Below are 22,551 nucleotides of genomic sequence, written 5' to 3'. Positions count from 1 at the left end.
AAAGCAAACTGGGGTAATAATTGGGTTATAAACAAGTTACATTCCCAGCTGACATAAGAGGAATTAGTAAAATAATTTTTATTTGCCGCAAATGTCATTCTTGAGAAAGAACTGGAATTCTAACAAGAATGAACATTCAAACATCCAAGGGATATTGGATGGCTGTTGGATATCAAAAACAACCAAAATGATTGATGATCACCGGAGATTATATTTTTACTTTGGTAAAAAAGAACACATTTTCTGAAACATGAAGGGGTTTAGATCAAGTGTGTTATATCAATGTACTTTCTCATAACTGTACATATTAAATATTTTAATATTTGTGCTGATAAATATTGCCTTATAAGTATAGTAGCAATTAGAAACATCTGTGAGAAAAAAATTTCCTGAAGAATGTTATTTTGTGGCAAATATTTTTCTGAAGGTTATGCTGGATTTTTCACTCTTCAATTGGAATCGCCCTCCTATTCGTCCTTTCTTGTTGGTGCTCAGAATAGTGTCAGTTGTGTATTTATCCACTATGAGATTATTTGAAGATTTTCTTAATAAAATATAAAATTCTTAGCATACATACACTTATGTATGTAAAATATATATACATATACAATGTAATACCTTATCTTTGAAGCCTATCTGCTACTTGTCCTATCATCCATGGACATAGATATTTTACCCCTTAATGCCAAAAATATCCCTCTTGTATCTATTGTTACTATTCATTGTTTTCCACTGATGTGTGTAGCTTACCTACCCAGGTCTTCTTGGAGAAGAGATTTCACCAACAGTTGTTCACCAGGGTTTGAATAATACGTGACAAGCACATTGATAAATGGGATGTAAACCTGTCACCTTCCCAACTACTGTAAGCAAATGAATATTAATGCATATACATATAGACATGACTCTCATCCTTATCATATTTACTTAAAAATTGGGATTTTTAGCGTGGAGAATATTCAAACATCTAGAGGGGCTGAATGGCTGCGATATCATCAAGGTAACTGAAGGAACTGGAGTGTTTTGAGGAGCCATGACTCACACACCCCGTAGCTTTGGATAACGTGCTCTCTGTGCCCTGCCTGCCACCATGGGTTTTTTAATGGGCTTGGATTTGTCCTAAGAGGATACGGAAACATTATGTTCTGTGCTTCACATAACTGGTAACAGGCACCATCCCAACAGCTTTAAAAAAATACGTTCATGACTCAGTGCCCAAATAGGTGATTCAGAGAGGAAGGATCGTTGACATTCAGAGGAGAGAGAGGGCAAGGGCTGCTGTGTTTATTTTGCCACGCTCAATTTATCCTTTCCTCCCAGAGAGTTACTTACTTCTAACCTTGAATTTCCAGCAGTACATTCAGCCATGAATCTCCCCCGTTTATAACTCTTGTTACCATTTATCAATATAAAGCTTGTTTATAAGAAGACTTAAAAAATTTTTTTTTTGTGGGGGGAAGTAATTAGGTTTATTTATTTCAATGGAGGTACTGGGGATTGAACCTAGGACCTCATTCATGCTAGGCATGCACTCTATCACTGATCTATACCCTCCCCACTAAAGCTTATTTATAAATGAGCAGAGCCAGACATTTTCCATGTTCATGACGTGGCTTTGTGTAGAGAGCGTTGGGGTGGACTTCTCAACATCCATCCCACCCCAGATGATCAGTCTAAGACAGTTGGGGCAATTCTTTCCCACATGGTTACACAGGCGACCCAATTGTCACCAGTGGGATGAAACCTCTGGAAGAAGTTTCCTCTCCAAAGAGAAAGCCTCAGAAGTAACTGCCATGGCTGCCCTGCTACCAGCTTGAGAATGACACAGACACCAAGATGGCTGAGTGGAGAATGAAAGATCGTGAGGCCTTGTTGACTCCAGCCAGAGATGCAGGGAACCCCGAAGCAGGTCCTACAGCAAGACTTCCACATATGTGCAGATCATATATTTTCTTATTGTTTAAGCCATTTGAGCTGGGGTTTCTATTACTTGCGACTGGAAGCATCCTCACTGATAAACTCCTCTTAAGAGAAATGACTCATGGGGAAACAATCCTTCCAGCTTCTGCTTGACTCTGGCCTCCAGAGATAATTATCTGGGCCATCAGATACATAAAAAATATGGAGGTCATAAGATTAACATGAGTGGTTACATTTAGGGAGAGGGTGGAGATAGTGACTGGGAGGGGGCCTGAGAGGGGCTTCTGTAATATTGGTAATTTCTTGATCTGGGTGGTGGTTATATGGGTGTGTTTACTTTGGGATAAAGTCATTGAGCTGTAGACTTATGACTTGTGTACTTTTCTGCATGTGAGTTATACGTCAGTTAAAAGAAATTATTTTGTAACCAGTCCTCCAAACAAACTGTTTGTATCTTGACTGGAAGAGTATGAACGACATACCGTGGTCATTTTATTAGGCAGCCAAACTAAGCTATAGCAAAATGCTCTCTCTGATAAATTTCCAGAAGCTCGTTGTAAAGACCTCCCATCACTAGTGTGTGGTCAACCTTCTCTAACCTCAGCCAGAATGTTTTCCCTTAGTGTTCGGATCAGAAGGCCTCAAAGCCTTGCAGATGTAGGACTTCATCCTTTTTAGAATACAGTCACAATGAATATTAAAACCAGAATAAGAACTAACAAGTTGGCATCCGTCCATGTAGGGCTTTGTCAGGTAATGGTCTCAGAGAGGCATTTGAATTATGAAAGGGTCCACTCCCAGGAAACCAGTGAGTTTGGAGAAGGCACTCACACTGCCCAGGTTATTGAGACCTCTAGTTCACAGAGGAAGAGATGTAACATATTTAGTTAGTTGTTTGTGGAAGAAGAATACGTGGGCTTTGGGGACCAAAGTATCTGGAAAAAGACTTGGCTCCAATAGAGGAAAACCAGCTAAGGAAAGTTACCATAAATCATAGGTTGGAGAGTGGAATTGGACATGGGGTAGCAAGGCCTTGGGACTGTTGGTCTTCATGAGGGAGAGGATATGGAGTGTAATCACGTCATGAAACTAAATGAGGAAGGTGGTTGGTTGGTTGGTGGTCAGAGCCAAGGAGTTCAAATTCCTTCGTGCTGTAGAGCCCTGTCTTGACTGAGGAGCCGCATTGATTCCCAGAACTGGAAGCTCATAAGAAGGTGGAGGCATAATAATTTATCTACCTAACACCTAACTTCAGGGCGCTTTCACATTCAGTATATCCTCGCCACAATCTTGTGAGGTGGGTGAGTTAGATATGGTCATAAGAGAGACAGTGACTAAGAGAATGAGCTTTAGAGTCAGACAGACCTGCATCTGAATCCGTCTCTGTCCTATCAGTGGAGTGGTGGTGTGAAATTCAGCCTGTGTGGTGCTTCTCACCTCCGGGGAACATTTGGCAACACATGGAGACGTGTTTGATTGTCACAACTGGAGGAGTGCCATTAGCATTTAGTGGGTGGAGGCCAGGGGTGCTGCTAAACATCCTACAGTGCACAGGACAGCTCCCGACCGCAAAGAATTGTTCAGCCCCAGGTGTCAGTAGTGCTGCTGTTGAGAGACCCTGGGTGCTATCTGATTCTTAGTCTCTTTGTCTATGTAATGGGATATTGACATCCCCTCATTGCATTGTTATAAAGAGTAGATTAAGTAATAGTTCATACTGGGTTGTCTGTCCTTCCACTCTCCCTGCCATTCTGGGAGCTGCCCTCTTAGGACTCTCCAGCTCTACAGAATTAAATTTCCATGGGCTGACTGCCAGCCACCTGTAGTCCCCACTTAGTTTCATGATGTTTGTCCCTGGCCAGTGTTTTGCTTGGTGTGACTCTGCCCCATTTGCCACAGTTGATTGGATCAGGGGTGGATACTGGATCCAAACTAGAGTGGTAAGAACTCTTTTCCCAAGGAACTTGGTAATTTGTACTGAGAGGTTCCAGGCTTAGTTTGGCTGGTGTCGTGAATGGAGACGATGCAAACCTGGGAGCTGTGGGTGGTCATTTTCTCACATGTGAATGGGATGCAGGGACAGCCAGTTTATAACAAAAGAGAAGAATGCAACAGTTACAGAGAGAAGCACAGCAATAAGAGACAGTCCTCGGAGTCTGTTCCCTGGCCACGCCCTCCTCTTCAGTTCAGTAGGCCATTTCTGCATCCATGTTAAACATTTGCCTAAGCTGGCTTCAGTTATGTGTTTCTTATGCTCAAGGGACACATCATGACTACTGGTGAAATATGGAAAAGCACTTAGCATGGTACCTAGGAATAGTAAGCCCTAAATAAGTGGCAGTTATTATTATTATTCCCATTTTCAAGGTAAGAAAATCAAGGCAGAGAGATTAAATAATTTGTCTTATGTCACACAGCCCCGGAGTGGTAAACCTGATCTGGAATCCAGGCCTCCTGACACTGAGACCTGGGTTCTGTTCTGTTTATTCTTTGAACTGTGCATGAGTAAGTAAGTACCTCTGTATGGTTAAAAATAATTTCAAATGAACCCTGGTGTATCCATCACCCAGGACAAGAACTAGAAAACTGGCTGCCACTCAGAAGACCTTCCTGCGTCCCTCCCTGACACGTCTCCCTCTCTCCCTGCCAGAGGTAACCGATATCCTGTTTTTTGTTGTTGAAATAATTTTTAATAGTTTTTCCACCTACATTTGCATCCCTAAACCACATGGTTTCATTTTACTTGTTTTGGAACTTTATATAAATGAATTTGTACTATACGTATTCTCTTGTGACTTGTTTCTTTCCACACTATGTTTGTGAGGCTCATCCATGCTGTTATGTGTAGCTGTAGTTCATTTATTTTCTTTGTTTTGGGTTTTGTTTTTGGAGGAGGGGTGGAGTTAATTAGGTTTATTTATCTATTTTTTTTGGGGGGGTAATTAGGTGCACCTATTTTTCTTAATTAAAAAAAAATTTAATGGATGTACTGGGGATTGAGCCTAGGACCTCATGCATGCCAAGCATGCACTCTGCCACTGAGCTATACCCTCCCTGCTGTGGTTCATTTATTTTCTTTGATGTATAGTCCATAATGTACTTATCCAAGCCACTGTTAATGGACATTAGGCTATTTCCAGTTTTGGGCCAACAATATTACTATGTGCATCCTTGTTTATATATCCTGGTGCATGTGTGCTAGAATGTCTCTTGGGTGTATAACTAGTAGACCTGCAGTGTTTGAGACTTCAGAAGCTCCCTATCTTTGTCAGTTTGGGTTCTTTTTTTGTGCAGATGCCAATGCCTGGGGCCACAGGATAAAGTACTGTGTAGTTCTATGGGACACACAGATTTAAAACATAGTATCCTTCCTCAAAAAGGGACACTTAGAATTACCATGTGATCCAGCAACTCCACTCTTAGGTGTATCTACCCAAGAGAACTGAAAACATATGTTCCCACAAAGACTTGTACATGAATGTTCATGGCAGCATGATTCATAATAGCAAAAAGTGGAAACAGCGTAAATGCCCACCGACTGATGAATGGACAATTATGTGATATATACCTACAGAGGAATATTATTCAGCATAAAAAGGAATGAAACACTGATATATGCTACAACATTATACTAAATGAAAGAAGCCAAACACAGAAAATCACATATCATTCTGCCTATGTGAAATGTCCAGAATAGGCAAATTCATAAAGACAGAAAGTAGATTAGTAGTTGCCAGGGGCTGGAGGAAGGGGATGTAGGGGGTGACTATAGTGGGTACAGGGTTTGCTTTTGAAGTGAGAAAATATTCTGGAATTAGGTAGTGGAGATGGTCTCCCAAGTTCATGAATATACTGGAAACCACTGAATTACATGGGCAAATTAGATGGGCAAATTTCACAGTGTGTGAATTATATCATAATAAAAATGTAAATAAAAACACAGTATCCTTATCATTCATTAATTTATTCAAAACACACATGTTAAATCTCTAAGACATGCGAAGCATTCCTTAGCACGTTGTTGGGGAAACAGTGGTCAATGAATTAGACGTGGCTCTTGTATTGGTCAGAACCACTGTCAGGTAACCAATGGTGCATTCAAGAGGGGTCACTGAGGAGCTTAATGAAGGCACTGTCTGCAGGAGTGCGGGCAGATTAAGAGGCCCCTGGTGAAGGGACGGCGAGGCACTTTGGGTTGACAACATATGGCAACCGTTTCCACCCGGGCCTGGGAAGACAAGGAGAGGGTGGTTACTGGAACCAGCAAGAGCTGTGGGTAAAGGCTGCTGCCTGGGAGCTGTGGCAGGGAGGGACCCCTACCACCCCATCCACTTTCCTTCCTGGGGGTGTGGGAGCTCAGGCCACAGAGTCCCTATCAGTCAGCCTCCCGAGGCCTAGAGGAGACGGGAGAGGGCTGGACAGTGACCCTGGAGGAGCAAATGGAGACTATCTAGGAGTCCCTGTCCTCGCAGACTTTGCGTTTTGAGTGGGGAGACAGAGAAAATTAAGACAACTACAGAATGTGATAAACAGGCTGATACGAGAGACAGCGTCTTGGGGTGTGGGTGGCTGGGGAGAACTCGAGATTTGGTGCCAGGGAAGGTCTTTCCAAGGAGGAGGTGCTGTTTAGCTGGGACCTGAAGGATGAGCTCCCAGGTGATGAAGTTACCCTAGACTGAGATGGGGAAGCTTGGAGGAGAATCAGATTTGGGGGAGGAAACCAAGAAAACCCCCCGGGATACAGGAGATATAGAACACATACAAACACGGAAGAATCACAGCTCAAGGTCGAGTGAGCCTCCATGGGGCTCCCAGAGAGGCGATGGCTGCGGGCTGACACCCAGGACCTGCCTCTTGGAAGCCAGAACATGTGTGGACTGCACCCTCCCTTGAGGTGACAGCAAGTGCTGGCACAGCACTCTGGCTGCAGGCCTGCCCGCCTGCTCGTGGGGCTCCATCCAGCATTTATTGGGCTTTCTGCCACGTCCCAGTTCCTCCCCTTACCAAGGTAAGGGCCAGGGGAAGGGAGTGTCCTTTCTGAACAGCAAATGTGACACTTAGCCTTAAATAGGCAGGAGCTCCAGTCTCACAGCTGAGGTGGGCACAGGGAGAAAAGGGGGCTTGCTAACCCTGAAGGGTCCAAAATTGACTTAGAAAGGCACCCACGCTGTGATGAAGCCCGTGGTGCCCACAGCACCCAGAGGGAAAAGCAGGCCCAACATCCTGGCTGGAGTCAAATCAAGGATTCAGGAGAGAACAGTGAGTCTCAACCAGCACATTCTTCCTCACCTGATGATTCAGCCACCCTCGGGTACTTCTAGCCCGTCCAACCCCGTGCATCCCTGTATTTTCTTCCATAAAGGTCTCCCCACTCTGGCTCTCTGCCCAGCCAGTTGCCCACAGACTGGAAAACAAAGGCCCGAAGACTTCCCTAGAGACCTGGGCTTAAGGGATGGGCCTCGGGCAGGCTGGGCGGATGCTCTGTTGATTTTTTTTTTCCAAGTGCAGAGAATGTGACAGCCAATTCCTGTTGGAAATAGCTTTTGTTTTCCTTGGAGCCCAAAGCACTTTTCCTTTCTCGTGACTGTTTCAGTTCAGGTCATGTTTAGGATGGAGATGATTCGCTAACCTGATTGCATGCCTTCCAGATCCATGGTTCTTAACCTTTTAGGGCATAGATCCCATTGCAACGCTGATAAGAACTATGGACCCTCTCCCTAAAATGTACATACACACACATGCACACAAATACTCTCAATTTAACTCATAATATCAATACTAGCAGGTTAACACCCCCTGGGTTAAGGAGGGTGAATCATTCCTACCCTGCCCCCCACACCCCCAACCCCCAGCTTTCTTTTCAGTCTGGATCTTAAAATTCCCTTTCTTTAGTCCTCCAGGGCCAGCATTTCTTGCCTGGCTCCTGCCGGAATTAATCCCATGTGTCCAGCCCGCTGAGGAGCAGGGGCTCTGGCTAGATTTGGGCTGCCTCCAGTTTGAAGGCTCCAGTCCAGTGGCGCTCCAATTTTTCAGGCAGCAGAATATTCCAGTGGGATTTGTAAAACCTCTGTCTCATCCATGCCTCGCTATTATGGAGGAGCTGGGTGGCGAGAGTCTCAGCAGATTCTAGAAGAGATGGCACAGATTTGGATGAGACAGGCGTTGTCTGGTTTTGTTAAATTCCAGAAGCAAGCCACTTTGCCAAAAATGCCAAAAATAAAAGGACTGTCTAGACACTTACAGACTAGAAGCTCTAATACGAAGAGAGACCATCCTGAAGATCATTGATTTATGCTAAAATGGCAGGACAAAGGGGTGCATTTATTTAGCAGACATGTATTGCGTCCCTGCCCTGTGCCGGGCAATGTTTTAGGCAGACAAGACAATGAGTAAGACAGACAAGGTACCAGAGAATTTTAGGTGGTGACGAGCGCAAGGATGAAAATGAAATAGGGTGAGGCAAAGATATGATGGCAACGGGACACAATCACAGAAGATAGCTCTGAGAAGGTGCATTGGAGCTGAAATCTGAATATTGAAAGGAAGCATCTGAATGTTGAAAAGGATTATTGGACAAGGAGAGCCTCAGGTGGAGGGAACAGCTGCTGCAAAGGCCCTGAGGCTAATGCAAATTGGGCAGCTTGAGGAAAAGGAAAACAGGTGTGGCTGGTGTAGCATCAGGGAGAGGGGAGGTCAGGGATAGGATGGGAGAGGTAGGCAGGGGAGGGACCACATTGGGCTTTGCAGGAAAGACAGTGGAGGATGTAGAGCAGGCAGCTGATGTGATGGGATTTGCCTTTTTAGGACTGGCCTCAGTGGAGAGAAGTGTATTCTTGGAGAACAGGAGAAGCAGCGGGGTTGGTGCAAGGCTGACGAGTGCGGTTCAGGTGAGTGGGCGATGGTGGCTCGGACCTCTTGGTGGCGGTACAGATGGCAGGATGAGAACTGTTTTCCAGTGAACATACTTGGTTCATAGCACATAATATATGATAATGCATGGCGGTTAAGACCCCATGGGAAGCTTCCTTTATGGCGTAGAAGGACCAAAGTTATGGTGCTCTTGCCAGTCCAAGACTGTGCCCCTCCAGGAAAAACATGAACAAAGGTTCAAATCCTCCTTTACAGAATGTTGCTTGGCTGTTCTTACCTCCGCAGAATGTTAATCTCCTTGGCAGGCAGGAGGAGGGGAGGAGAGCTGGTATGTATTAAGTACCGACTGCATACCTTGATCTCATCTAATCCCACAATAACTTTACAAGGTTCATGGTATTAGCCTTTTTTTTTTTTTTTTTTTTTTTTTTAGATAAGGAAGCAGAAGTTCAGAGAGGTTAGGTAAATTGCCCAAGGTCATATAGCTAACAAGTGACAGAGCTGGGATCCAAACCCAGGTCTGTCTGATTCCAATTCTTTCCACATCATCCCAGGGGAGCACATTGAGAGGCTTAATTGACCTCAAGGCTCCTGGAGTTTTAACTACTCCTTGGATGAAAACTGGTCACTGTTGGGGGTCCACTAACTTTTCCAGACCCCGGGGTGTGCTGAGTGCATTGATGTTTAAGAACAGCATTTTAAGACTTTCCCTTGTGGTTTGAAGATGTAATGATACCAGAAAATCTAATGGAGAAAGAAAGAGTTTCAGTCTTGAGATAAACAGGCTCATTAACTAGCAATAAATCAGTCAGGGTGAAATCAATTAAGGCTAACTGCAAAGCAGAACCTACGCCCTCTCTCTTGACTCTTGAAATGACAGATGGATGGTGGCTACCAGTGCATCCTGGAGGCTCAAGTCAGAGACAAATACCCTAATGACAAAGAAATTCTGTGCTGTAAATCCTGCCCCTGCTGCTCTGTGGCCACTTGCTTGGTAGGAGGGCTCTGGAGGGCTTCAGTGTTTCCAGCAAGACCCCTGGTTCAGGGCCCTAGCAGCCTCAGGACTCTGTGTGTCACCAGGATTCCTTCAGGTCTCAGGCCTTCCAGAACAACTCAGAAGGGAGTGGGTCTTGCAGGGTCCGCCTGGCCCGGCTACCCAGGACTATCTCAGAGAAAGGCTGGGGCCACATTCCCAGCCCATCACATCCAGAGTTACAGCCAGGGTCACAAAGAGAAGCCTGACACTTGCTCCTCTCCCTGGTGCTTTAAGCTATCTGGTGGATGGGCACACCTATGACTAGACTGCAACCCCGATGAAGGGAGGATTTTTTTCTGCCTATTTTTTTCTCTCTGATTATTATTGTTTTTGCTGTGCTTAAATGAATTAACCGAGGTTGACAGATACTGTATTCGCCCTCCAGGATTTGACACTTCAGCTGGAGTTAAAAGCCCATAAAGAGGAAACAAGAGGCGTTGAGATCAGTATATTTTGATCTAGTTTCCAGCAAAGATAGTGAAGCCTTGGCTTCCTCATCTGCAGAATGAGGTGTTGGGGCACATCGTAGAGGGTGGCTGTAAGGATTAAATGGGATTATGCGTGTAAGTATTTAGCAGAGAGCCCAGCACACAGCAGCCCTCAGAGCGAGTACATAACATTTCTGTAAATACCACCTCCCCGCTCCATGGTACACGTTTCAAAAGGAACTTTCAATTTTTTTTTGAAGGTGACTCACGTCACAACCCTATAATGTGTGTGCATATTGAAATATAACTAGAATGTAAATTTTATGAAATAATACCCTTACTACGGTTGATGAACTCTGATAGTTTCTACTCTACTCAATTGTGTTGGAAAAAGTGCTGAAGAGGCTGGGGGGAACTTTTTGGGGTGATGAACATGTTTTGTATTTTGACTAGGGTGGTAGTGGCATGGGTGTTTTTGTCAAAAACCATTGACCTTACAGTAAAATGGGTGCATTTGATTGCATGTAAATTACACCTTCATAGATTTGCAACCCTCTAAATTACTTTCTTATTGAGACACAATTCCCATTCCATAAAATTCACCCTTTTAAAGTGTACGATTCGATGATTTTTAGTATCTTCACAGAGCAACCGTCATCCCTAGCCAGAACATTTTTGTTACTCCAAAAAGTAACAGTTACTTCCCCTCCCCACAAGCCCTTGCCCTTGGTAACCATTCATCTACTTCCTATCTCTATGGATTTGCTGTGGGGCCAGGATCACAGTCTTTTTTTTTTTTTTTTTCTGTATTTTATTACAGGTATAAATCCATAAATAATACTAGTAGCTACTATTTATTGAGTGTTTATGTGTGCTAAGCATTGTTTTAAAGGCTTTACATGCATTAAATCCATTTTGTTCCACAAGCCAATATTAAGTACTGCTATTATTCTCATTTTATAGATGAGAAAACTGAGGCACAGAAGTACATTCTCTCTAAGTTTATACGGCTAGAAAGTACAGAACCATGATTCAACCTCAAGCTGTCTGGTGTCATATTGTACACAAATTGTGATTTATTATTTTGCCCTCAATATCATACTTTAGAGAACTCTCCAGGATAATAATGTAGTTATGGTTCATTCACTTTAACTACAATTTTACTGTATGGTGTTCCAGTGTTTTAGTATACAACAGTTAATTTAGCTGTTCCTGCACATATTTATATTTATTTATAATTGACCTGTTGGTGAGCATATAATTAGTCTGCAGAGTTTCTTTACTACAGTGTGCCATGAATATCCTTGTAAATGTGTCCTTGTGCATGTGTGAGAGGGTCTCTGTAGGTTCATTCCCACAAGATGAAATGGCTCTCCTTTACTTTGGAAGGAGCAGATGGGTCTTTAATAAGTGATCTTTCTGTAGCCTCTAACAGACTCCAAAAAGGCCCAGATCTAGCTCCCAGCAGGCAGGCGCCTCTTTCCCTTTTCCAAAGAGAGTGAAGAGTGACAGAGACTACAAATGCAGACAGAAGCAGGAATTTGTGTCTGAAAGACCTGAGTCTGACTGAGAAATAACTTACTTGACCCTTTAAAAGGAGAGGACCCTTTCATACCCATTTAGATGACTACTATAGAAAGACTCCAGAAAATAGCAAGTGGTGGTGAGGATGTGGAGAACTTGGAAACTTGGTGCACTGCTGGTAGGACAGCATCACAGTCTTTGAAGTGAGGCCAGTTCCTGGGCCTCTTGGGGATGGGGGCACACTCGCCCCCTAGAACTGAGATTTCTCTCTTTGATCCAGGTTTTGGGTGGTGAATTCCAAGAGCATCAGTGACACATGTAGGTGACTGATACCCTATGTCTCCACTTCTTTCTATACCCACCTCAGGCCCACCCAGTCCTCTGGAAATGCCCTATCACTCCCTCCCTCCCCTCCTGTGGGAGGTATGGACAATGGTGCCCCAGTGAAGGAGTGGGGAATGGACTCACCAAGGGAAACCTGTCACAGAAATGCAAAAAGGATGCAAGGAAAGTTGGGGAATATGTCCAGCAAGGTGGGGGCTGGAAGAGATTTTGGAACTGGGTTTGGACAAGAAAAGTAGTTAGGGGGGCTGTTACTGGCTGTCAGGAGAAGACCAGAGGGACCTGGGAGTGGCTCGTGCCCCATGTCCCTGCCTCTTTCCTGCCCCAAGTCTCCACCTAGTACTCTGGAAATGCTTCTTACTTACTTCACCCTCGCTGCCCCGGAAAGGGATGGACAAGGAGAAAGCCGAGGAAGGGAGAGGGTGAGAGGTAAAGGAACGACTCTGCAGCGTGAGTGAGGATGGGACCGACTAGACTGACTGGTGCCAGCTCTGCAGTCATCTGGAAACAGGTCTGACCCAGGGGCTTTCAAAAGAGACATGTAGGTGTTATTGGGGCCACCTGGACATGAGAGAAGAAAGTCCTGGAGCTTTAGAAGCCCTCTTCTTCCAGCTGTCATCAACAGGAAGGGAAGTAGGACTCTGGTGATGTCTGAAGGATGAATGCCCCTGACAAGATGAATTCTTGAGATGTGTTAAGCGAGCTGCAGAGCATATGTGCCCACAATCCTGTTTATATAACAGAGATACTGTGTGCTATGTTTCACAACGGACCTAAGTCTGGAAGGATTCTAACTAACCTGACAAAAATTACCTTCAAGGAAAGAAATTTCACTGTCTAGTATTCATTTCTTTTAACAATTGTATGCTGTTTGTATAATTTAAAAAGAGATATATTCAAGTTTATTTTTAATCTATTTCTAAATAGGTGAAACATTCACATGGAAAATCTCCCTCCCCTTCTTGTCCTCATCTGCAAAGACACCCATTCCCCGTGCCATAGGTAAGTAACATTCCTAATTTTTTATGTGTCCTTCCAGAATTACATGTGCATATGTAAGTAAATTTGGGTAAAGATTCTTAATATAACTTTTTTTGGTCTTTGTATATATACATATTTTTATTGAAGTGTAGTCAGTTTACAATTTTGTGTCAGTTTCTGGTGTACAGCATAATGCTTCAGTCACACATGAACATACATATATTCGTTTTCATATTCTTTTTTACCATAAGTTACTACAAGATATTGAATATAGTTCCCTGTGCTATACAGTATGAACTTATTGTTTATCTATTTTATATATAGTAGTTAGTATCTGCAAATCTCAAACTCCCAATTTATCCTTTCCCACCCCATTTCCCCCCTGGTAACCATAAGTTTGTTTTCTATGTCTGTAAGTCTGTTTCTGTTTTGTAAATAAGTTCGTTTATCTTTTTTTTTTTTCTAGATTCCACATATAATACAAATTTTTTTGAACTCTATCCTCTAGAAAGGAAATTAGAATTCAAACCCAATGACTAAGACATAAGGGCCCTGAAGATTTCCTGTAATCAAACATCTCTACAGGGGGCTAGTGGGCATGAGGTACACCTCTCCAAAGGGGGGAAAACTTTTAAACACGATATATGTAAGACAATAATTAATAAATGCTCATTTATAAAGGAGCCAAGTAAAGCAATAAAAGAAGAAAGTCACTCCAAATCTCTCTACCTCAAAAGAAAAATAATTAACATCACTTGAACACCATATCTGGACCAAGGATGTCTAGTAGAACATTGTGCAATAATGGAAGTGTTTTCTATGCCACTAGAGTAACCACTGGCTACAGAGGCCTCTGAACGCTTGAAATGTGGCAAGTGCAACTGAGGATCTGAGTTGTTTATTTTTTTAAATTAATTTTAACTTAAAACACACAGCCACATGTGTCTAGTGCCTGCTATAATAGGCAGGGTAATTCTAGACTCTTTTCAATGTCTACATACGCATGAAAAGATATAAAGAGAGGTGGGGGAGACAGGCTATTTGGGCATTGCCAGCCAGAAGCCTCGTAAGTGTGATTACTAATTAACCTAGGAATTCTACTTCTAAGAATTATCCTAAAGTAATGGTTATGAATTTGCTCAAAAAATCTAGCTCTGAGAGTATTTATTGACATGAAAACCCGGAATGTTGCAGGAAAATATTTACTGATGTGGGAATATGTTCACAACTGTTTATTAAGTGAAAGGCAGGTTACAAAGCAGGCTGACTTCATTAAAATATAAATAGCCTAGAAAGGTGTATTTCAAACTGCTTGGTGGACCTGGCAGACAATAAATATGTGTTAAATGAATGAGTGAATATTAATGAGTTAGCACTGGGTGGTGAAATGATGAGTGATCTTATATTTTCTTCTGTTCCCTTATTTATATTTTCTAACTATCCATGCTGAATACATATACCTCGGTAATAAGAAAAAAAAATTTATTGAAAAAAGGAATATAGTTGCTGAGTTATAGTATTTTCAGAGCTGGAAGGAACTCTGGAGACAAAGGCACACATGGCTAGTTAATGGCAGAAACCCAGATTTCCCAACTACACACAAACATCTTCCAGAGCCAAGGAGAGAAGATTGCTGGACGCTCTCCTGTGCTGGGCTATCCCTGGCCAGGACAAAATTGCTCAGTGTGGCAGTTCAAGAGTGGATTTAGAGAGGGAAAAAACAAAGGGTATAAATGCTCCTCAACAAGATACGAAACATCTTGAAAAATCTCACTTATGAACTCTGGGCATCGTGATTTTGCTCTAGCTGTGCCTGCCTCCCCCAGAGTGCCCTTAGTTGTGACCCCAGCAGGGACACCCTCCAGGACTCCCTGTCCAGCCAGCATGTTGGAGAGAAGTCTCTGTCCCTTGAGTCTCCTGGTTGTCTCTACGTTTAGGCTCTTTCAAAGCCTGTTCTTTTTCAAAATTCTTCACTGAATCACTAAGTCCCTACCTCTGATGTCCTTTCTTCTTATTCAGCCTTTGCTGTTGGCATTCATGCTCAACTTTGAAACCTTACGATATGAAATGCACTTTATTGTATGAAACGATGATCACCACCTCATAGCTCTTAGTTCCACGAGCCAGTTCATTTTACCACACTTTTGTTTTGAGCACCAACTAGGTCGTAAGCATTAGTGGGTACAGAAATGTACAAGAATGTATTTATCCAGGAGAAATGAGAGCATAAACCTACAAAATGACTTGTATAAGAATGTTCACAGCAGCTTTATTCACAATAGCCCAAACTGATAAAACAGTCCAAGTGCCCATCAACAGAAGAACAGAGAAACAAGTTGCAGCATATACATTCAATGGAATACCGCTCAGCACTAGGGAAAAATGCTATCCTGACACACGCAATGTGGGTGAACTTCAGAGACACTATGCTCAGTGAAAGAAGCCAGACAGAAAAAGAGTGCAAGCTGCATGAGTCCCTTTCCATGAAGATTTACAACAGGCAAAACTAAGCTAAGGAGAAGAAAACCAGGACAGCGGTTGTCTCTGGATAGAGGGGTGGAGAGTCCTGGATGAGAGTGGACAGAGGATGGGAGCAGGGGATGGACACGCTCCGTATTGTGCCAGGGGTGTGAGTTACAAAGCTGAACCTACTTGTTAAAACTGTGTAGCCTAAGATTTGCATATTTTAATGTGTGTGACTTTTACTTGCAAAAAGACATGGGGACAGAAGAAAAGAGTGATGTAAGAAAAGAGTAAGGAATCGAATAAGAGTGGGAAGTGGGTAGAGGTATAGATGAAACAAGAAGGGCAGGATGTTGATAGTTATTGAAACTGGGAGTTGGGTACATTATTCTCTTTATTTGGTGTATGTTGGAAATTTTGCACAATAAAAAGTTTTATTTTTAATATAAAGCATGTTACCTGTCTAAAGTGTAGCCCAGGTCTCAGCAGGTGATTTGAGGAGAGTTTAATAAAGGGACTATTTATAAAGGTGCATTTAGTGTAGAGAAACAACAAAGGCTATACATAATAACTTCCTCTCAAAGAGTACAGTGTGGAAGAGGGGTAAGAATAGACATGTCTCCAAGGACAACATGCCAATGACCAATAAGTCCATGAAAAGATGCTTGCATTACTAATCATCAGGGAAGTGTAAATCAAAACCACAATAAGATATCATCTTACACCCAGTAGGGTGGCTATTATCAAAAAAAAAAAAAAAAAAAGGCAGGAAATCTCAAGTGTTGACAGGATTTGGAAGAATTGGAACCCTGTTGGTGGAAATGTAAATTGGTACAGCTGCTGTGGAAAACAGTACATCAGTTCCTCAATTACCATACAATGCAACAGTTTCACTTTTGAGTATATATCCAAAAGAATTGAAAGCAGGGTCTTTAAGGGATATTTGTACACTTATTTTCAGAATAGCCAAAAGGTGGAAGCAACCCAAGTATCTGTCAGTGGATGAATGGATAAACAAAATGTGGTGTATACTTACAATGGAGTATTATTCAGCCTTGAAAAGGAAGAAAATTCTGACACAGCCTACAACATAGGTGAACCGTGAGGACATTATGCTAAGTGAAATAAGCCAGTCACAAAAAGACAAATACCCTATGACTTCACTTACGTGAGGTATCTAAAGTAGTCAAATTCATAGAAATGGAAAGTAGAATGGTGGTTACCAGGGGCTGGAGGGAGGAGAGGGGGAAAAAAAGGAGTTGTTGCTTTATGAGGGTAGAGGTTCAGTTTTGTAAGATGAAAACGTTCTGGAGATCTGTTTCACAACTCTGTGAATGTACTTAGTTTTATTGACTGTACACTTAAAAGTGGTTAAGATGGTAGGTTTTATGTATTTTTCTTACCAAAATTAAAAATACTTGGGGGGTGGGCATAGCTCAGTGTTACAGCATATGGTTAGCATGCACAACGTCCTGGGTTCAAAGCCCAGTACCTCCATTAAAAAAATAAAATAAAAAATAGGTCATCTTAAAAAAACAAACAAAAATAGTAAAAAAAAAAATTACTTGCCCCCCAAGATGGTTAAGCTAGTAAATTTTATGTTTTACCACAAGTTTTCAAACTGTCAAAGTCATCAAAAACAAGGAAGGTCTGAGAAACTGTCACAGCCAAGAGAAGCCTAAGGGGACATGATGACTAAATGTAATGTAGCATCCTGCATGGGATCCTGAACACAAATTAAGTAAACTGAGGAAAACTGAATAACTATGGACTTTAGTTAATAGTGATACAGCAACACTGGTACATTAATTATAACAAATGTACCATACTAATATAAGATAAGTTAACAACAGGGGAAACTAGGCATGTGGCATATGAAAACTTTCTGTAGTTTTTTTTGTTTTGTTTTTGTTTTTTTTTTTTGTAACTTTTGACCACTTTCACCCATTTTGCCCACCCTTCACCTCCCATCTCTGGAAACCAGCAATCTGTTCTCTGTATCTATGAGTTTGGCTTTTGTTTGTTTCTTTTTTCAGATCCCACAGTGAGTGAGATCATATGCTATTTGTCTTTCTCTATTTCATGAAGAAATGGAAAATATGAACATTTCGAATACTAGTAATGAGATTGAATCAGTAATCAAAAACCTCCAACAAACAAAAGTCCAGGACCAGATGGCTTCACTGGTGAAGTCTACCAAACATTTAATGAAGAATTTACACCAATCCTTCTCAAACTCTTCCAAAAAAATAGAGGAGGAGGGAACATTTCCAAACTCAATTTACGAGGTCAGCATCACCCTGATACCAAAACCAGACAAGAACACCACAAGGAAAGAAAATTACAGGCCAATATCCCAGAGAAACATAGATGCAAAAGTCCGCAATGAAGTATCAGCACACCAAATTCAACAATACATTAAAGGAATCATACACCATGATCAAGTGGGATTTATTCCAAGGATGCAAGGATGGTTCAACATATGCAAATAAATGAATGTGATACAACACAGTGACAAAGGATAAAAGCCATATCTTCATCTCAACAGAAGCAGAAAAATACATTTGACAAAATTCAACATCCATTTATGATGAAAAATGGTTATAGAGGGAACCTACCTTAGCATAGTAAAGCCATGTATGACGAGCCCACTACGAACATCATATTTAACAACGAAAAGCTGAAAGTTTTTCCTCAAAGATCAAGAACAAGGCAACTTTTATTCAACATAGTATTGGAAGTCCTAGCAAAAACAATTTGGAAACTCTCTGTATTATCTTTTTTTTTTTTTTTTTTGTAAATCTAAAACCATTCTACAAAATTAATAAAAAGTTAATGATCTAGGCCCGGCTCTCAAGAAATGTAGTGGCTGCGGGCCTAAAGTCCGAGTTGGTCCCCTGGGTTTAAACCTTGGCTCCACCATGACCTGGCTGTGAGCCATTGAGAGGGCCCCCTTGTCGGGCCAGTTTCTTCTTCAATAAACTGCAGGTAATACTCAGACCCACCTCACGGGGGCGCCATGAGGATCAAATGAGAAACTGGATACGAAGTGCTCAGCCTTATCCCTCGCTGGGGTTAGAAATCAAGGTGGATAATACAGGGGTTGAGAGTGTGCATTTCCGAGCTAGGCAGTTCGGATTCAAATTCTGGTTCCTCCAGGGTTTGTTCATAAAAGTGTGGGCTGGTCACTTGGATTGAGCCTCAATTTCCTTAGCTATAAAATAAGATGAATAGCGCCCACTCACAGAGGGGGTTGGGAGCATCAAATGAGCTCATGCGTGCAAAGTCCTAGCACAGTGCGTGCACAGGGTAAGCACTCTATCAGCGGAGGGTGTAGGAGGAAAGTAAATGTGCAGTAAGAATCCGGGGGAGGAGCAAGTAAAACTGCCTGGGTGTCCAAGAAGGCTCCCCTCAGGAGGCCGCAGAAAGGGTCCCGCTCTGGGGCAGCTGACTGGCCAGCCTGCCAGTCCTCCAAGGTCCTCTGTGACCTCCTCCTCCACCCTGTGAGGTCCTCCCAGGTCCCCAGCATTGGAACAAAGCCTCCGTCTGCTGTTCAGCTACTGTTCTCTGTCTGAACTCTGATTAGGCCCTTATCTAAGCTGGCTTCGCCCTGCTTGGCTGCCTGTCACATTCAATTCCATTCCAGGGCTTTCATCCGGCCCTGGCCCGAGTGTCCCTGAGTGTGCGGCTCTGGGACACAGGGCCTGGTCTCTATCGTCCTTGGTTCCCACAATCCTGAGCACTGCATCTGGAAAACAGCAGCTTCTTGGTTCATGGCAGCAGAACAGAATAAAATTATTGAGAAGCCAGCTTCCGGGCGTTGATATAGTTGAATTTCAAGGCACTGAGACACACTGGTACACTTCCACCATCAAAAAATGCCTTATTTCTCTGGACTCCCTCTAGCCCCAGATTCTATGACTAGAACTTCATTGCTTTGGCTTAAGCCAAGTTAAGACCTTGTACCTGATAAAAATGCAACATTCTATATCAGAGCCCTAGCAGGGAACAGAGGGCACACTCAAAGAGGCTTAACTGAAAAATAAAATAAGACAATTAGTGACAGGACTATTTACAGTAACTTGGGCAGGATGAAAGGAACCAGCAGGGGTGGTGAGTCACCCTGGGACTTGTGAGAGTAGACAGCTGTTAGTATCCTAGGGTGGAAGGGCCAAAGGGAGCCCAGTGACAGCTGAGCTGTGGAGGAGCCACCTCAAGGGGGACTGATGCTGTAGGTGCAGCCGCTGCCCAGTGGAGTGAGGCTGCAGTGGGGAGGAAATATCTCCATGTCCCTCTCCTCTTGCCCTCAGGTCTCCTGGCAGTGACCCTATTGACCAAACACAGTAGGAAGCCAGAGGGTGAGGGGGGTCTGAGTAATGCGGTCCCCAGGGATCAGCCTCCCTGGAAATGAGAAAGATAAAAAATGGATCTGGGGTAAGGGAGCAAACCAAGAATAAGCCTTCAGAGGCGACTTATTCTAGTTTTATCAGTTGTGTAAATTCAGCATGAATAAAGGCATCAGATCCTTTAAGAAGCTGCGAGAAAAGAGACCAGGAACCAGGGTCCTGAAGAGTTAGGAAAAAAGTGCCACTGACTGGGGAAATGGTACCTCCTCCACCCCCCTAAAAATAAAGACAAACACTGCCTGATTCCAGGGGTGGCCCTGTAATGTTCATATGAGAACCATGCAAGAAGGCATAAGGAAGGCTGTCTGGATGGAAGGGAAAGAGCCGCTGCCATTGCACAGCAAACTCTGGGGCTTTACTTAGATTTGAGTGCTAGAGGTGGTGCTGGTGAGGATTATGGGGTATCCATCCCATCAGCTCCTGAACAAACCTTCGTCATCGCAGGGCTTCTTGGAGCCTCAGAGGTGCTAAAGTGTGCTGTGATCCTGGGTTCTGGGAGGCGTGACCTGTAACCTGGGAGATGTCCTTGACCACAGGAGCCCCCTAACCACACCTCCCCTGGGACCTGTGGACCACACTTTGTGGGAACTGCAGGGATTTGGTAGACTGTCTTCAAATCTGGGTTTGGGAAGGATCCGTGGCTAAGGCTGTGTGAAGGGCATTAGGAGAAGCACAGGAACAGAAGAAGGAGTCCTCGGGTGGAATGAGGCCCCTTTGGGGCTGTGAAGGGCCAGGGATCATCGAGGGCCTCATAACTCAAAGTGGGGTCCAAGGACCAGGTATGTCAGCATCACCAGCAAGACTGTAGGAAGTGAAGAATTTGAGGCTGCACCCCACACTGCCTGAATCAGGATTTGCGTTTTCACAAGATCCCTTAATGATTCTCAAGCATCCACACTGCTCTAACCCACCCTGGTTAGAGCTCAGGTGAGTCTGCCTGTTCATTTCCCCTCAGTACACCTGTGGGGTTTTTTTCCCCTCACAAGTGCCTTTTTCATTCAGTAAGTCATTCAACAAACACTAAGTGACAAGTCCAAGCCTAGCACTGGAGATACAGAAATTAATAGCAGGCAGAGAAGCAAAGAGGAAACTTCAACCCAGTGTGGGAAAGGCTAAAATAAGGATGCTGCGTATGGGTGGATATGGGCAGACTAAAGAGGGCCCCCAACCTTGGGGAGAGTGGGGAGACAGTCAGGGTACGGTTCACAGACCTGTGCCCCTGCAACTTGCCCACATTTTCTTTCCCAGTTCCCACCCTTCTCCTGACATCAGCACTGCTTGCTTGGCCTAAAATCCCCCTTCTCTAATTATTTCACTCTTTGTGTGTTCAGGTTTCATTTCATTAACTACACAGTATTTCTCTTGCTTCCTCCCCCTCTAACACTTAGAAGGCCCTGAATCATAAATATGAGAGGATGAGTGAATAATTAACTGATGGCTGATGCCTATGGTACAGATGACAGGTGCACTGGGTGATGGGAGACCCACTCCTTTTCCTATCATCTGTCAACCTGCTTTCCAGACCCCTTATGCATCTCTTCCTGTCTACATATGATTTTTGAAATATGAGCATTTATTTCCTCAATTATAGGTTTTTTATAAGCAGCACGTAGAGCAAGCCTCACATAAGGAAGTGGCTAAAAGCACAGATGCAAGCCAGAAGCCAAGGTTCAAAGCCTGGCTTCGGTGTTTACTAGGTCAGCGACTTGGGACATGTTACTTTCCCTCTCTGTGCCTCAGTTTCCACATCAGTCAAATGGGGATAATAAGAGTACCATCCTCCTTGGGTTACTGGGAGGTTACACAAGTTGTTATCTGTAAAGTGATTAATAAGACAGTGCCTGGTACTTGGTAAGCACTAGGAACATGTTTGCTCTTCTCGAGAGCTTGCTGTGTCTTGGACCCATCATTCATTTGCCTGGTCTCAGGTAGTCAGGAAGGCTGAGAACATCCTCTGGAATGGCGAGCAGTGGGAGGCTGATCTTTCCCACACTCACATCAGAGAATTCAAGCTGGAAGTAAAAGTCTTCGTCCCTAGCAGGTGGCCCCCAGGCTGTGGGCTCACCTGGGGCCATCACAGTCTAGTAACCACTTTCCTAGGAACTAGGAGACCTTCTCCTGTCTCCATTGTGGGCTCTGTGATTCAGTCTTGTCGGGGATCTCCCTGACTGCCTCCGTTTTTGAAGCCCTTTGGGCTGATGGTCTTTCTGCTTCCTTTCACTGCTAACTGCAAGTCAGTGGGCTGGCTTTGGCAGGCAGGCGGTGATACCTGGGCTTGGCTGGCACTGACACTATTTTGTAAAATCAGATTTAGTGAGTTTGAAAGGCTGAAAGATCAATGTTTTAACTTGGGCACCCTCTGGACCTTGATTGGATCTTCTCCTAAGTCAGTGGAGCTCCCAGCTGCCTCCTACCCACCTAGTGGAATAGGAACCAGGGTGTGCACCCTGACACCTGAGACTGAGCGGCGGCATGGGGAGGGCATTTCTTACTCTAGCTGGGCCAGTTCAAAGACATTTGGCTAATTCTGTGTCTCTGACATGTTCTTGGAAACTTGGGAGATTTTGCACCGTGGCTTTCT

General features: G+C 43.5%; 1 long non-coding RNA gene across 1 annotated transcript in view; it reads left to right on the top strand.

Annotated features, from left to right (window-relative positions):
• Positions 1-749: 749 nt before the first annotated feature.
• Positions 750-22,551, top strand: part of LOC116154845 (uncharacterized) — a 59,605-nt gene continuing 37,803 nt past the window's right edge. Inside the window, exons 1-3 of the long non-coding RNA XR_004138885.2 lie at positions 750-4,572; positions 8,725-8,807; positions 13,048-13,122. This is a non-coding gene — a long non-coding RNA (uncharacterized LOC116154845). The remainder of the gene's footprint in view (positions 4,573-8,724; positions 8,808-13,047; positions 13,123-22,551) is intronic.

The sequence above is a fragment of the Camelus dromedarius genome, chromosome 9 (genome assembly GCF_036321535.1).
Source record: "Camelus dromedarius isolate mCamDro1 chromosome 9, mCamDro1.pat, whole genome shotgun sequence".
In the NCBI taxonomy this organism is placed as follows: domain Eukaryota; kingdom Metazoa; phylum Chordata; class Mammalia; order Artiodactyla; family Camelidae; genus Camelus; species Camelus dromedarius.
The sequence above is the reverse complement of the archived record's forward strand: the minus strand, read 5'-3'. Positions and strand labels throughout refer to the sequence as shown.